A 13,399-nucleotide genomic window follows, 5' to 3' on the forward strand; every position below is an offset into this window, starting at 1 on the left:
CTCCTACTAACCTGCCAACATTTAACATTCTTTGAGAGCTTACCTTGGAAATATCAACATGTACCCTTGAGTTATTATATTTTTATACAAATTATTACTTTCACAGTACTGTTAGAATCTTAGAAAACTCCCTATGCCCACTTCTACCTTTTGCATTGTTGTTGACAAGCTATTGTTGTAAATTCCTGAAGTCATTACACTTTTTATATCCATGTATCTACCTTTTCCAATAGTCTGCATTCCATTCTGCATTGCTATGTTTCCAACTAGGATTTTATCTTTCATTCTTTCATAATGATTACTTCTAATATATTTGTAACATCCTTTGTTGGTGTTCAACTTCCTTGATTTTTGCTTGTCTAAAAATATTTATTTCACCATTTTTTTTACTTTTCAACTTCTTTTTCAGCTTTATTGAGGTATAATTGACATGTAATTAACTACATATATTTAATGTACACATTTGATGTTTTAACATATGCATAGATGTATGTGAAACATCACCATAATCTAAATAATGAACATACCTATCTTCCTCCAAGCTTCGTCTTGCTCTTTTGTAACCTCACCCTCTCTCCTGTCTCTACCATTTACACCTCCTTCCCCTGATCTGATTTCTTGATTATATGGTATATACCCTTTTCCTGTCTGGCTTCTTTTGCTTAGCGTAATATCGTTGAAATTTAACCATGTTATTATGTTGTGATGGTTAATTTTATGTGTCAACTTGACTGGGCTAAGTAAGGGATGTCCAAATAGCTGGTAAAACGTTATTTGTGTGTGTCTGTGAGGGTGTTTATTAGCACTTGAATCAGTAGATTGAGTAAAGACATCCACCCTCAGCAATGTGAGGGCTTCATCCAATCTTGTGATGGTCCAAATGGATCAAAAAGGGCAAAAACAAGGGAGAAATCACTCAGTTTTCTTGGTCTAGGATGTCTGTCTTTTCCTGTCCGTGGGCATTGGAGCTCCTGGTTCTTGGGCATTTGGATTTGGACTGAATTATATGACTGGCTTTCCTGGCTTGGCTCTCCATCTTCCAGAGGGCAGATAATTATATGAGCCAATCCCATTTTGTATATATGTGTGGGTCATATACACACATATATTTATATTTTCTATTGGTTCTGTTTTTCTGAAGAATCCTCATTAATACTTGTATATGTCAGAAGTTGTTTGTTTTTATTGCTGACTAATGTTTAATTGTATGGACACACCACAATTTTTAAACCATTTACTTGTTGACGGACATTTCTTTTTTTTTTTTTTTCCTGTTTGTAGCTATCACCAAAAAATTTGCTGTCTATAACTGTTTGTGTGAACATATGCTTTCAAATATTTGCATTCCATGAGTGGAATAGTTCATATAATAGAATAGTATATTCTTATTCATATTATTCATATGATATGGAATAGCTCCTATACTAGTTGAAATTTTAAAGAAATTGCCAAACTGTTTTCCAAAGTGTCCGTACATTTTACATCCCCACTAGCAGTGTATCAGAGTTCTAGTTGCCTCACATCCTCATCAAGGCTTGATGTGGTCAGGTTTTTAAGATTTCAGCCATTCTAGTGGGGATGTACTGGCATGTCACTATGGTTTTAATACCCATTTTCTTAATGACTAGTGATATTTAGCATCTTTCCACATGCTTATTTCCTGTGAGTATACTTTCTTTGGTGAAGCGTTTGTTCAAATCTTTTGCCCTTTTTGTTTGTGTTATTTATCTTCTTATTTAGTTGCAAGAGCTCTTTATATGCTCTCTATATAAAAAATTGTCAAATACGTATTTGGCAAATATTTTTTCCTAGTCCGTGACTTGTCTTTTATTTTTATAAAAATATCCTCATAAGGGCTCAGTTAAACACCTGACTCTTGTTGTTGGCTTAGGTCATGATATCATGGTTCATGAGTTTGAGCCCCGTGTCTCAAAATAAATAAGTAAACATTTAAATATATATATATTGTCTTAAGAGAAAAAAAATTTAATTTTGTGAAGTCTAATTTATTGATTTTTTCCTTTATAGTTTGTGTTTTTATGTCATATTTAAGATATCTTTACCAAACCCAAAGTCATTAAATTTTCTCCTCTATATTTTTCTAGAAATATTGCAGTTGTAGCATAATTAAGTCTATGGAAACTCTTGAGTTAATTTTTGTAATGTGAGGCGTTTTGTGGGGAGGAGGTTGGTTTATTTAAATGTTCATTTATTTATTTTGAGAGAGACAGAGAGAGAGAAAGAGTGTGAGTAGGGGAGGGCAGAGAGAGAGGGAGAGAGAGAATCCTAAGCCAGCTCTGTCAGCACAGAGCCCTACATGGGGCTCGATCTCACCAACCCTGAGATGATCACCTGAGTCGAAATCAACAGTTGGATGCTTAACTGACTGAGCCACCCAGATGCTCCCTGATGGGTTTGGTTTTGTTTGTTTTTGTTTCATTTTGTTTTCCATATGGCTGCCTAATTATTTCAGTACCGTTTGTTGAATAAATTATCCTTTCCCCCAACTAATTACCTTGGCACCTTTGTTGAATATCACCAGATGGTGGTCCATTTCTGAATTCTTTATTATATTCTATTGATCTATTTGTTTGTTTTTAGAACAATACCACACTGTTTTGATAACTGAAGTTTAAGTCTTGAAATCAGATAGTGTTAGTCTTCCAACTTTGTTCTTTTTCAAAGTTGATTCAGCCATTCGAGGTCTTTTGCATTTCCATATAAGCTTTAGAATCAGTTTATCAATTTCTCCAAAAGCTTGCCATGTTTTTAAAAAATTACTAGAAACCCACTTTATTATTATTTTTTTAAATGTTTTATTTATTTCTAGGAGAGAGAGAGACAGCGTGAACAGGGGAGGGTCAGAGAGAGAGGGAGTCACAGACTGAAACAGGCTCCAGGCTCTGAGCTGCCAGTCAGCACAGAGCCTGACGCGGGGCTCGAACCCACGAACCGCGAGATCATGACCTAAGCAAAAGTCGGACGCTGAACCGACTAAGCCACCCAGGCGCCCCTAGAAACCCACTTTAAATATAAAAGCATATACAGATTAAAAGTGGAAGATGTATCAGGGAGATGCAAATCAGAACCACAGTGAGATATCACCTTATACCTGTCAGAATGGCTAAAATAAAAAGGACAAATAACAAGTGTTGACAAGGATGTGGAGAAAAAGGAGCCCTCGGGTGAATGTAAATTGGTACAACCACCGTGGGAAACAGTATGGAGGTTCCCAAAAAAATTAAAAATAGAAATTCCATATGATCCAATAATTAATTCCACTACTGGGTATTTACCTAAATAAAATGAAGACATTAATTCAAAAAGATATATGCACTCCTATATTTGTTGCAGCATTAGTCACAATAGCCAAGATATAGAAGCAACCTAAGTATCTGTAGATAGACAAATGGATAAAGAATATGTGATATGATGTGATGTGATGTGATGGGGGGGGGTGTGCTGGTGGTGGAATATTACACAGTCATAAAAAAGGATGAGATCTTTCCATTTGTGACAACATGAATGGACCTAGGAGATATTATGGTAAGTGAAATAAATCAGACAGAGAAAGATAAATACCATATGATTTCACTCTTATGTAGAATCTAAGAAAGGAAACAAATGGAGGCGCCTGGGTGGCTCAGTTGGTTAAGCATCCACCTTCGGCTCAGGTCATGATCTCATAGTTCATGGGTTCAAGCCCTGTGTCAGGCTCTGTGCTAACAGCTTGGAGCCTGGAGCCTGCTTCAGACTCTGTGTCTCCCTCTCTCTCTGCCCATTGCCTGCTCACACTCTCTCTCTTTCTCAAAAATAAATAAACATTTAAAAAATTTAGAAAGGAAACAAATGAATAAACAAAAAGCAGAATCAGACCTATAAATCGTGAGAATAAATGGTACAGCACAGGAAATATAGTCCATGCTATGGTAATAGTGTTGCATGGTGATAGATAGTAGTTACACTTGTGAGCATTAGCATAAGGTATAGACATGTTGAATTATTATGTCATACACCTGAAAGGAATGTATCATTGTTTCTCAGCTATATCCCCTCCAAAATGAAAAAAAAAAAAAAAAAGTATAAGGATGGAAGATGATGATAGGGGCACCTGGGTGGCTCAGTCAGTTGAGTGTCCAACTTCAGCTCAGGTCATGATCTCATGATTCATGGGTTCAAGCCCTACGTAGGGCTCTGTGCTGACAGCTAGCTCAGAGCCTGGAGCCTGTTTCAGATTCTGTGTTTTCCTCTCTCTCTGACCCTCCCTTGCTCACACTGTCTCTCTCTCTCTCAGAAATAAATAAAAACATTAAAAAAATTTTTTTTAAAAAGGATGGAAAAAGATAAACTATGCTAACATTAATAAAAATAAAGTTAGAGTGGCTATATTAAAATCTGACAAAGTAGATTTTAGACCAAAAAAAATATTACCAGGATTAAAGAGTCATTTAAAATCGACAATTTATTAAAAGCATCCATTTATTAAAAGCCCATAAAGTTTATTCTAAATGTTTAGGTGCTAATGATAGAGCTGCAAAATACACAAAATAAAACTGCTAGAACTGTGAGGAAAGATAGACAGATCTACATCAGAGATTTCAACAGCCCTCCCTCCATAACTGGTAGAGCAAGCAGACAGAATATCAGTAGGGATATAGAAAACTTGAAAAAAACTATCACCCAACATTTCTAATTGACATTTATAGAATATTCCACCCAGAAGAGCAGAGAACATATTATTTTACTTTATAAAGTTTATTTATTCATCTAATATTTAGGGAGAGAGAGAGAGTGCACAAGCAGGGGAGGGGCAGAGAGAAAGAGAGAATCCCAAGCAGGCTCCACACTGTCAGTACAGTGCCCAATGCTGGGCTTGAACTCAACCAACTGTGAGATCATGACTTGAGCCGAAACCAAGAGTCAGACACTTAACCGACTGAGCCACCCAGGTACCCAGAGAACATATTCTTTTAAAGTACACATAGAGGGGCGCCTGGGTGGCTTAGTCGGTTAAGCGTCCGACTTTCGCTTAGGTCATGATCTCGCGGTTCGTGGGTTCGAGCCCCGGGTCGGGCTCTGTGCTGACTGCCAGCTCGGAGCCTGGAGCCTGTTTCAGAGTCTGTCACTCCCTCTCTCTCTGACCCTCCCCTGCTCACGCTGTCTTTCTCTCTCTCCTAGAAATAAATAAAACATTAAAAAATTAAAAAAAATAATAAAGTACACATAGAACATTTACCAAGTTAGACCATATTTGGGACCATAAAACAGGTCTCATTAAAAGGATTCAAGTCATATAAAATATATTTTATCAAAATAAATAAAAATATGTTTTATCACTACAGTGGAATTAAATTAGAAATCAATAATAAAAGACATGACACATGGCAAATTCTCAAATATTTAGAAACTAAACAGCACTTCTAAGTATTCCATGGATCAAAGAAAAATTAGAAGGAAAAGTAGAACATTTTTGAACTGAATGAAAATGGAAACATAAAATCTAAAAATTTGTGAAATGCAGTATTATTTTCAGTGGAGATATAATTCTGGGTTGACAGTTCCTTTCCTCAGCACTTGAAAAAATGTGCCACCTCCTCTGGCCTCAATGGTTTGATGAGAAGTCTTTTGCCATTCAAATTGTTTTTCATCTCTAAGTAAGGTGTCATTTCTTTCACTGGTTTCAAGTGTTTTTTTGTTTGTTTGTTTTTGTTTCCGTTTAGTGTTCAGAAGTTTGTTGATGATAAGTTTGGTGTATTTCTTTTCTTTTTTTTTTTAAATGTTTTATTTATTTCTGAGAGAGAGAGACAGCGTGAGCGGGGAAGGGTCAGAGAAAGAGGGAGATACAGAATCCGAAACAGGCTCCAGGCTCTGAACTAGCTCAGCACAGAGCCCGATGCAGGGCTCCAACCCACGAACTATGGGATCATGACCTGAGCTGAAGTCAGAGGCTCAACCAACTGAGCCACCCAGGAGCCCTAAGTTTGGTGCATTTCTTTGGGTTTATTCTGTTTAGGATTTGATCACCTTCTGGAAGGTGCAGATTTATGTCTTTCGGAAGTTTTCAGCCATTATTCCCCTGAGTACTTTTTAAGCCCCATACTCTTCTCTCCTGGGATTCTGATGATAGTCATGTTAGATTTTTTGTTGTTGTTATAGACCCACAGTTCTCTGAGGCTCTATTCATTTCTTTTTAGTTTATTTTCTATCGTTCATTCTTTTTTTTTTTTAATTTGTTTTGAGTGTGTTAGCAGTTGCTCTTTGAAGCATGTTTATGATGGCTGTAAAACCCTTGACCCTGTGTCACTTTATTGTTATCATGTACTAATTGTCTTTGGTCATTAAGTTGAACCCTTCATGGTCTTGGTATGATAGCTGACCTTTGACTGAAATCTGGGCAGTTTGGGCATTATATCATGAGGCCCTGGATCTTACTTAAACCCTTTTTCACTAGCTTCCTCTGACAGTATTGACAGGAGGGTGTTGGTAGGATAGACGTCCAGCTTCCCCACTCAGCCTTACTGATGCCCAAGAGGGGCTCCTGGTTAATTCGGCGGGGATAGGAGTTCTACTCCACACTAGGTCCCCCTGATGTCCTCCAGCCCCAGACTGGGAGGGGTAGGAATGCCTTCTTAGAGTCCATTCTCTGCATGGCCTCTATGTCTTGCTAGGCTGCCCCTTTGCTGGCCCATGGACCAGCGAGATCAGGGAACTCATCACTGTCTCGGTCCTTGCATCCTGAGGTCCCCAGTCAGCCTGCCCCTTCTATCTCCTGGTGTCTTCTTATGTTTGTTTTATATTTATGTCCAGGGTTTTAGTCGTTCTTAGTGGGAGGAATAGGAGACAATATGTCTTAGCCGTCTGCCCAGAAGAAGTCACTCTTTCAGCTTTTTAGTGTAAGAAAAAGTCCTTATTTCAGCTTCATTTTTTGAAACATTTTCATTGGTAAGTAGTTCAAGGTAGCAGGTCTTTGTTTTTTTTTTTTTTTCTTTTGGTACTTTAAAAATGTTCCTTCACTGTGTTCTAACTTCCATTATTTCTGATGACAGATCTGCTGCATCCTTATCTTTGTTCCTCTGTTATGAATATAACATTTCTCCGCCTCAGGCTTCTTTTACACTTTTTATAACAGGTTTTGAAAGATGTGATTACTGTTTGCCTTAGTGTAGTGTTTTGGGTTTGTTGTTGTTACTGTTGTTGTTGTTGTTTCTCGTGCTTGTGTTTACTGAGCTGTTTGGATCTGTGGCTTTATGGTTTTCATCAAATTTGGGGGAAATTTGCTACATTTCATCAAATATTTGTTCTGTTCCTCTTCCTATTACTTCTTTTGGGTACTCTTAAATTATTTTGTCACTTAAAGTTTTTCCACAATCCACTGATGTATTATTTGCTTTTACAAGTCTTTCTTCATCCTGTTTTATCCTGTGTAGTTTCTATTTTTAGGTCTTTGAGTTTGATCTTTCCTTTGCAGTGTCTAATCTAATGCTGACTCCACCCAATGTGTTTTTCCTCTCATGATCTGTGGTTTTCATCTTGAAAGTTCAATATCGTATCTGATGTGTTCTCTACCTAAAACGTTTAGTCTTTTCTCTGCGTTTTTGAACATACGGAATAAAGTTATAATCATGTTGCAGTGTTCATTGTCTGCTGTTTCTAACCTCTTGTGCAAGTCTGAGTCAATTTGAATTGATTTTTTTTCTCATTATGGTTTGGTCTTCCTGTTTCTCCGAATAGCTCACATGTTTGAAATTTGATGCCAGACCTTGTAAGTTTTGTCTTGTTTGGTACAGGGTATTATTATTATTATTATTATTTGTAAATACGCTTTAGCTTTGTTGTGATACAGTTAAATTACTTGGGAACAATTTGATCCTGTGGCTCTTGCATTTGAGATGGTAGGTGAGACCATAGCAGTGTTATATTAGTTTCCCAGTGATGCTGTGACAAATTACAACAGACTTAGCATCTTAAAACATCACAAATCTATTTGTTTACCATTCTATAGTCCAAAATGGGCCTCACGGGGCTAAAATAAAGATGTCTGCATGTTTTTTGTTTTGTTTTGTTTTTTTGTTTTTTGCTTGTTTTATGGAGGCTCCGTGGGAGAATGCATTTCCTTGTCTTTTCTAATTCCAGGGACTACCCACAGTCCTTAGCTTATGGTCTTCTTTTCCCCATCTTCAAAACCAGCAACAGTAGGTCAAGCCCTTTTCACACTGCATCACTCTGACCTCCCTCTTGCACTTATTAGATTGGGTCCCTCCACCGTAAAAACCCAGAGTTAACCCCCCATCCCAAGGTCAACTGAGAAACAACCTTAATTCCATTTGCAGTCTTAGTTCCCCTTTGGCATGTAATCCAACATATTTATAGAGTCTAGGAATTAGGACATAGGCATCTTTGGAGGCCATCATTCTGCCTACCACAAATATTTTGTTTGGGGCTAAGTGTTCCCCACAACTAAAGCAAGAGTCCTCTGAATACTGTATTCATTATTCCTCACATTATGAGGTTTACCAGCCTGGCAGGAACTGGGGCTATTTCCGGCCCAGTGTGAGGTCTGGGCATTGTTCTTTTTATTCCTTCTGCTGGTTCTTGCTCTAGACTCAGCAAGTTTCCTTTCTCACATGCATTGGTCAGTACGTTGCTGAATACCTAAGGGAACCTTGTGATGCTTTAGCTCTATCTGTGTGTAGCCCTCTCCTCCTTAGTACTCCACCCTGTGCTTGTCGCAGTGTTGGGTTCTGAAGACTCTTAGTTCCGTGTCCTCAACTCGGACTGTACACCATACTGGAAATTCTCAAGAAAGTCAGCTGAGGCAATTAAAGGGCCCACTTCATTTGTTTCACACATTTCAGGGATCACTGTTCTTCACTGCTTGGTTTCACTGAAAGCCGTTGTTTCATATATTTTGTCTCGATTGTTAGTTGTACACCTGGGTGGCTCAGTGAGTTAAGCTTCAACACTTTGGCTCAGGTCATGATCTTGTGGTTCGTGGGTTCGAGCCCCACATGGGGCTCTGTACTGACACCTCAGAGCCTGGAGCCTGCTTCGGATTCTGTGTCTCCCTCTCTCTCTGCCCCTCCCTTGCTTGCATTCTTTCTCTTTCTCTCTCAAAAATTAAATAAATATTAAAAAAATTCTAGTCCCGGTTTTATTTCATTTCGATCAGAAACAAGTCTCCTGGTAATTTATTTTTTATTTTTTTTTAAAATATTTTTATTTATTTCTAGGAGAGAGAGAGAGAGAGAGAGAGAGACAGCGTGAGCAGGGGAGGGTCAGAGAGAGAGAGAGACACAGACTCTGAAACAGGCTCCAGGCTCTGAGCTGGCAGTCAGCACAGAGCCCGAAACGGGGCTCGAACCCACGAACCGCGAGATCATGACCCAAGCGAAAGTCGGACGCGTAACCGACTAAGCCACCCAGGCACCCCTCTCCTGGTAATTTTTGATCAGACATCAAACATTGTGACTGTTTACCTCGTTGAGTGCTGCTTGTTTTTGTATTCCTTTAGGTATTCTTGAATTTTGCTTTTTTAAGCAGTTCTCTGGAAGCCATTTATCCCTTCAAGAATTTTTAACTTAGTTCTTTTGTGTCCCACCTCACATCACTCCAGTGCTTGACAAATGTCTTCATGTCATGTGCTTCAGTAAAGCCCACTTGCTGTCGTTTATCTTTATCACCTCAGCACCATGCAACTTGGGGAGATTTAACTCCGTCTTTTATAAGCCTTTTGTGCTAGCTCTTAAGCATCCTATGTAGTTCGGCCTCACTAAGTGTCCTTTGGGGAAAACCAACCACGCATCTGAAGCCCTTCAAGTTTTCAAGTCACCCTTTACCGTCACATGCCACTGAGAGCTTTGCTGGTTTTACTCTACCCCTTCAGATGCCCTCTGCCCAGGTGAAGCTAAGTCCTCAGCCCATGCCCAGAATTAGCAAATGGCTATAGGGAATAAGATGACAAGTGATCAAGATGACTGATCACCTTGGACAGTTCTACCTTATTTCATGAACTTGAATTCATCTAGTCCTAGTTGCTACTACAGTTCTCTATTTTAGGTAAAAGTTCTGAGCTCAGATGGGCTCTTTATCTGGTCGATTCCCTGGATTGTCAAGTTCTTCTACTCTGCCCTCAGATATCTTAACTCTAGGTCACTCTCCTAGACAACCTAATAAACCAGACCTGCTAAATGGGGGAGAAAAAGAAACACCTTCTTCAGGCTGGCAGAAATGTTTCCATTTGTGGGTAAAATAGAAGACCCCAAACGTCCACAATATCTTCAGGCTGACCCTCAGAAATATTTTTCTGAGATCCAGTTGAGTGTGCAACACCTGTCCCACTACCCAGTCCCACAAGCTAGCTTCTAATTGTGACTCAGAACTACTGTAATCTACAACAAAGATCCCTGAAAACAAGAACTAAGTTAGGGCATAGGTGATAGTTTTGAGGAATCGGTTGGCCTGGGGTAAAGACTTCCCCCAAAATCCAGGTACCCAGGTCTGCAGTAATCTTGGCGGCTCTTTCAGGTGCTCCGTATTCTTGCCTGATGTTCTTATCATAAGCTGTCACTAGCCGGTGCACTTTGGAAGCTGTTGTGAAGGAAAACTAGTTCAGAAGGATTTAAGAAATTTGTGAAAACCTACTTTTAGCTTAAAAATACCACATGGGGCGTCTGGGTGGCTCAGTCAGTTAAGCATCCAACTTCAGCTCAGGTCATGATCTCATGGTTCATGGGTTCGAGCCCCAACTTGGGCTCAGCGCTGACAGCTTGGAGCCTGGAGCCTGCTTCGGATTCTGTCTCTCCCTGTCTCTCTGCCCCTGCCCCACTCTCTCTCTCTCTCTCTCTCAAAAATAAACAAACTTTAAAAACTTTTTTTTTTTAAATACCATATAGCATATGGACTTTAGGTCTTCTGACCTCTGACAAAGAACCGTGCCCTAGGACGGTCAGTGAAAAAGAGAAAACTCACAAGACCGGAGTGTCCTTCAGAGCACCACTGAATGCCTGAAGACCTCTAACTGGTGGCAGAGCATGGGGACATTAATTTTCAGCCAGTGTAAGTGTCCTGGAGCCAGAAACTCGGTTCGAGAAAGGGAGGGGCACTCTAGACTCACTTACGTGCTGCTGGATGAACACTGGCCACACAAGCCGGGGATAGGGGAGAGATTCACGATGTTCTTGAACAATCTGTGCAATGAGTAACCGTCGGTGCCAAGGAGGAGGGGGTTCAAAGGAATCCAGTGAGACCCCCAGCCGGTGAGCCAGAGAGAAATGCTGTAGGAAGCAGACACCAGTGCCAGTTTGGGCCTTGATAGACTTCTGGCCCACGCTGTTTGGGTGACCAGTGTGCACGTTTAGGAGAGAGTGCTGTTGGAGGCTGAGCCCACATCACATCCCACTGGTACCTGATCCTGATCTGCAAGCAGTCTCCTGACCTGCAGCGGGAGAGGGGGAGGGGCTCACGTTAACTTCTGCTGCCATCCCCGCTCCCCCATCCCCATCCCCTGCCCTGCTTCCCCCCTTCACGCTCACTTCTCCCATCACCTCCCATACTCTTCTCACCTTCTCACTTCCAGCGGCATTCTTTCCCTCAGGGAAATGTAACTCATTTTAGATGCTTTGGAGTGGCAAATATAGGGGAGCCTGGCTGGGATGTTTTAGGAAAAGCCCAGGGGTCAGCTCTCTAAGAACTCTGTGAAATAAAGGGACGGGAGACAAAAATTCTCCTGTTCCTATCATGACCCTGAACAAAGCCACCTGAGGAGAGTGATTTGCTGTCAGAATGAAGCACATAATGTGCTTTCCTATATGATGAAGTCTCTAACGGTCAGACTCCTCATCCTTGGACGTGCATTAGAACATCTGGGGACTTCATTACAGATACCTGGCTCCCATACCAGAGATTTCTATTTAAATAGGGATGGAGGTAGTAGATGGGACACCTGTATTTTTCTAGAACCTGCACCGGTGATGTGATATGTACACACAGTGGTGAAAACCCATGGTCTAGGGTCTCAGCAAATCCAACACCAGATAATAGCTAAGTATGCAGTGACACAATTTCAGATTACTGAGTTTGCATTCCTCTAGTTAATGACAGCACAGCCTGGAATGAAAAGAGGAAAGGTGGCAGATGGATGGAGGACATCATTTCTGTCCTACGCCTACGACTTCTCTCTTTATTCAAATGTGTTTGTGTGGCAGTTTGCGTTCTTTAGGTTCTGGGACTCCCGAGGCCGACAGATTTGGAGAATATAATCAGTGACCAGCCAAGAACTCAAATATTATTGCTGCGTAGTACGTTTTTTATTCAACAGTTTTATGGGAAAAATGTCACATTTCTGTATGTTATATCACATAATTTTCAGACATGTCAAAATCCAATGACAAATTACATTTAGAGAAAAGCTTTCAAATCCCTTTTCGGTATGCCATCCCTTTGTGGAATACAACTCTGTACCTCGGCACTACAGGTTACACAAAGCACCACTTAAAGGAGGACTCGCACATTTAATTCCCTTCCAAGTTATAGTCTTATTCCCCCTTTACAACAGAGCTGCACTCCTTCAAACTGCTTCAGCGAAATAACCACCAGCATCCTCTAATTTACCAAAATTCAAGCAAGTCTCACATATGGGGCCCAGTGTGGAGATTAGGACTGATGGACAGCAGTGAGCTCTGGTGGCTCTAAAACCACAAGCTAGTGGTTAAGTGTTCTGTAGATGCGAACACAAGATGATCAAATACATAATACTTATGGGAGGCAGGGGACTGTCGACCAGTTAACCCGACTACAAAATCCACAGGCGTTTGCTACCTCACAGCAATCTCACTGCAAAAGCACTGTGCTACCCCCAATTCACTCAACTCCAACCTAGAATGGAACTAATCAATTAGTTTTTCATGAAATTTAATCACTTCAAAGCACAACTGAGAAAAGTAAATCAAGACAAAGCCCACATTTGAATCCTACAGGGATTCCATTGCCAAGAATTGGATTTCCTAAGCCACAGGCTCTTAAAGTTTCTCTCTTTCCCTCTTTTCCTCCCTCCCCTTCCTGCTTATCATTTAAAAAATAAATCTGGCTGTTTTACTCCAGAAGTTTGGGTTCACTGCAGAAATGATAGGCCTTCGACCTGCTGCTGCAATGGGTGCCTAAGGAGAGACAAGCGCCAAAGTCTGGAGTTGTGAAGGACCCTAATGCCCACCCCTCCTGGGGGGATGGGGGGGCTGGAGCTAGCAGTCCCTGGGAGAAGACAGCAAGAACTTGGGGTGTAAGGATGAGTCAGAATAATGTGTGAACAAACTGAATATCTGCTCGTGGGCCTGTGCCCCAAATCACTAGTACGTGAGGACTTAGAAATCTCTGAGATAGAATATTTTTCAAACACATACAACAT

Source organism: Hyaena hyaena, unplaced genomic scaffold (assembly GCF_003009895.1).
Source record: "Hyaena hyaena isolate Hyena2069 unplaced genomic scaffold, ASM300989v1 scaffold_1529, whole genome shotgun sequence".
In the NCBI taxonomy this organism is placed as follows: Eukaryota; Metazoa; Chordata; class Mammalia; order Carnivora; family Hyaenidae; genus Hyaena; species Hyaena hyaena.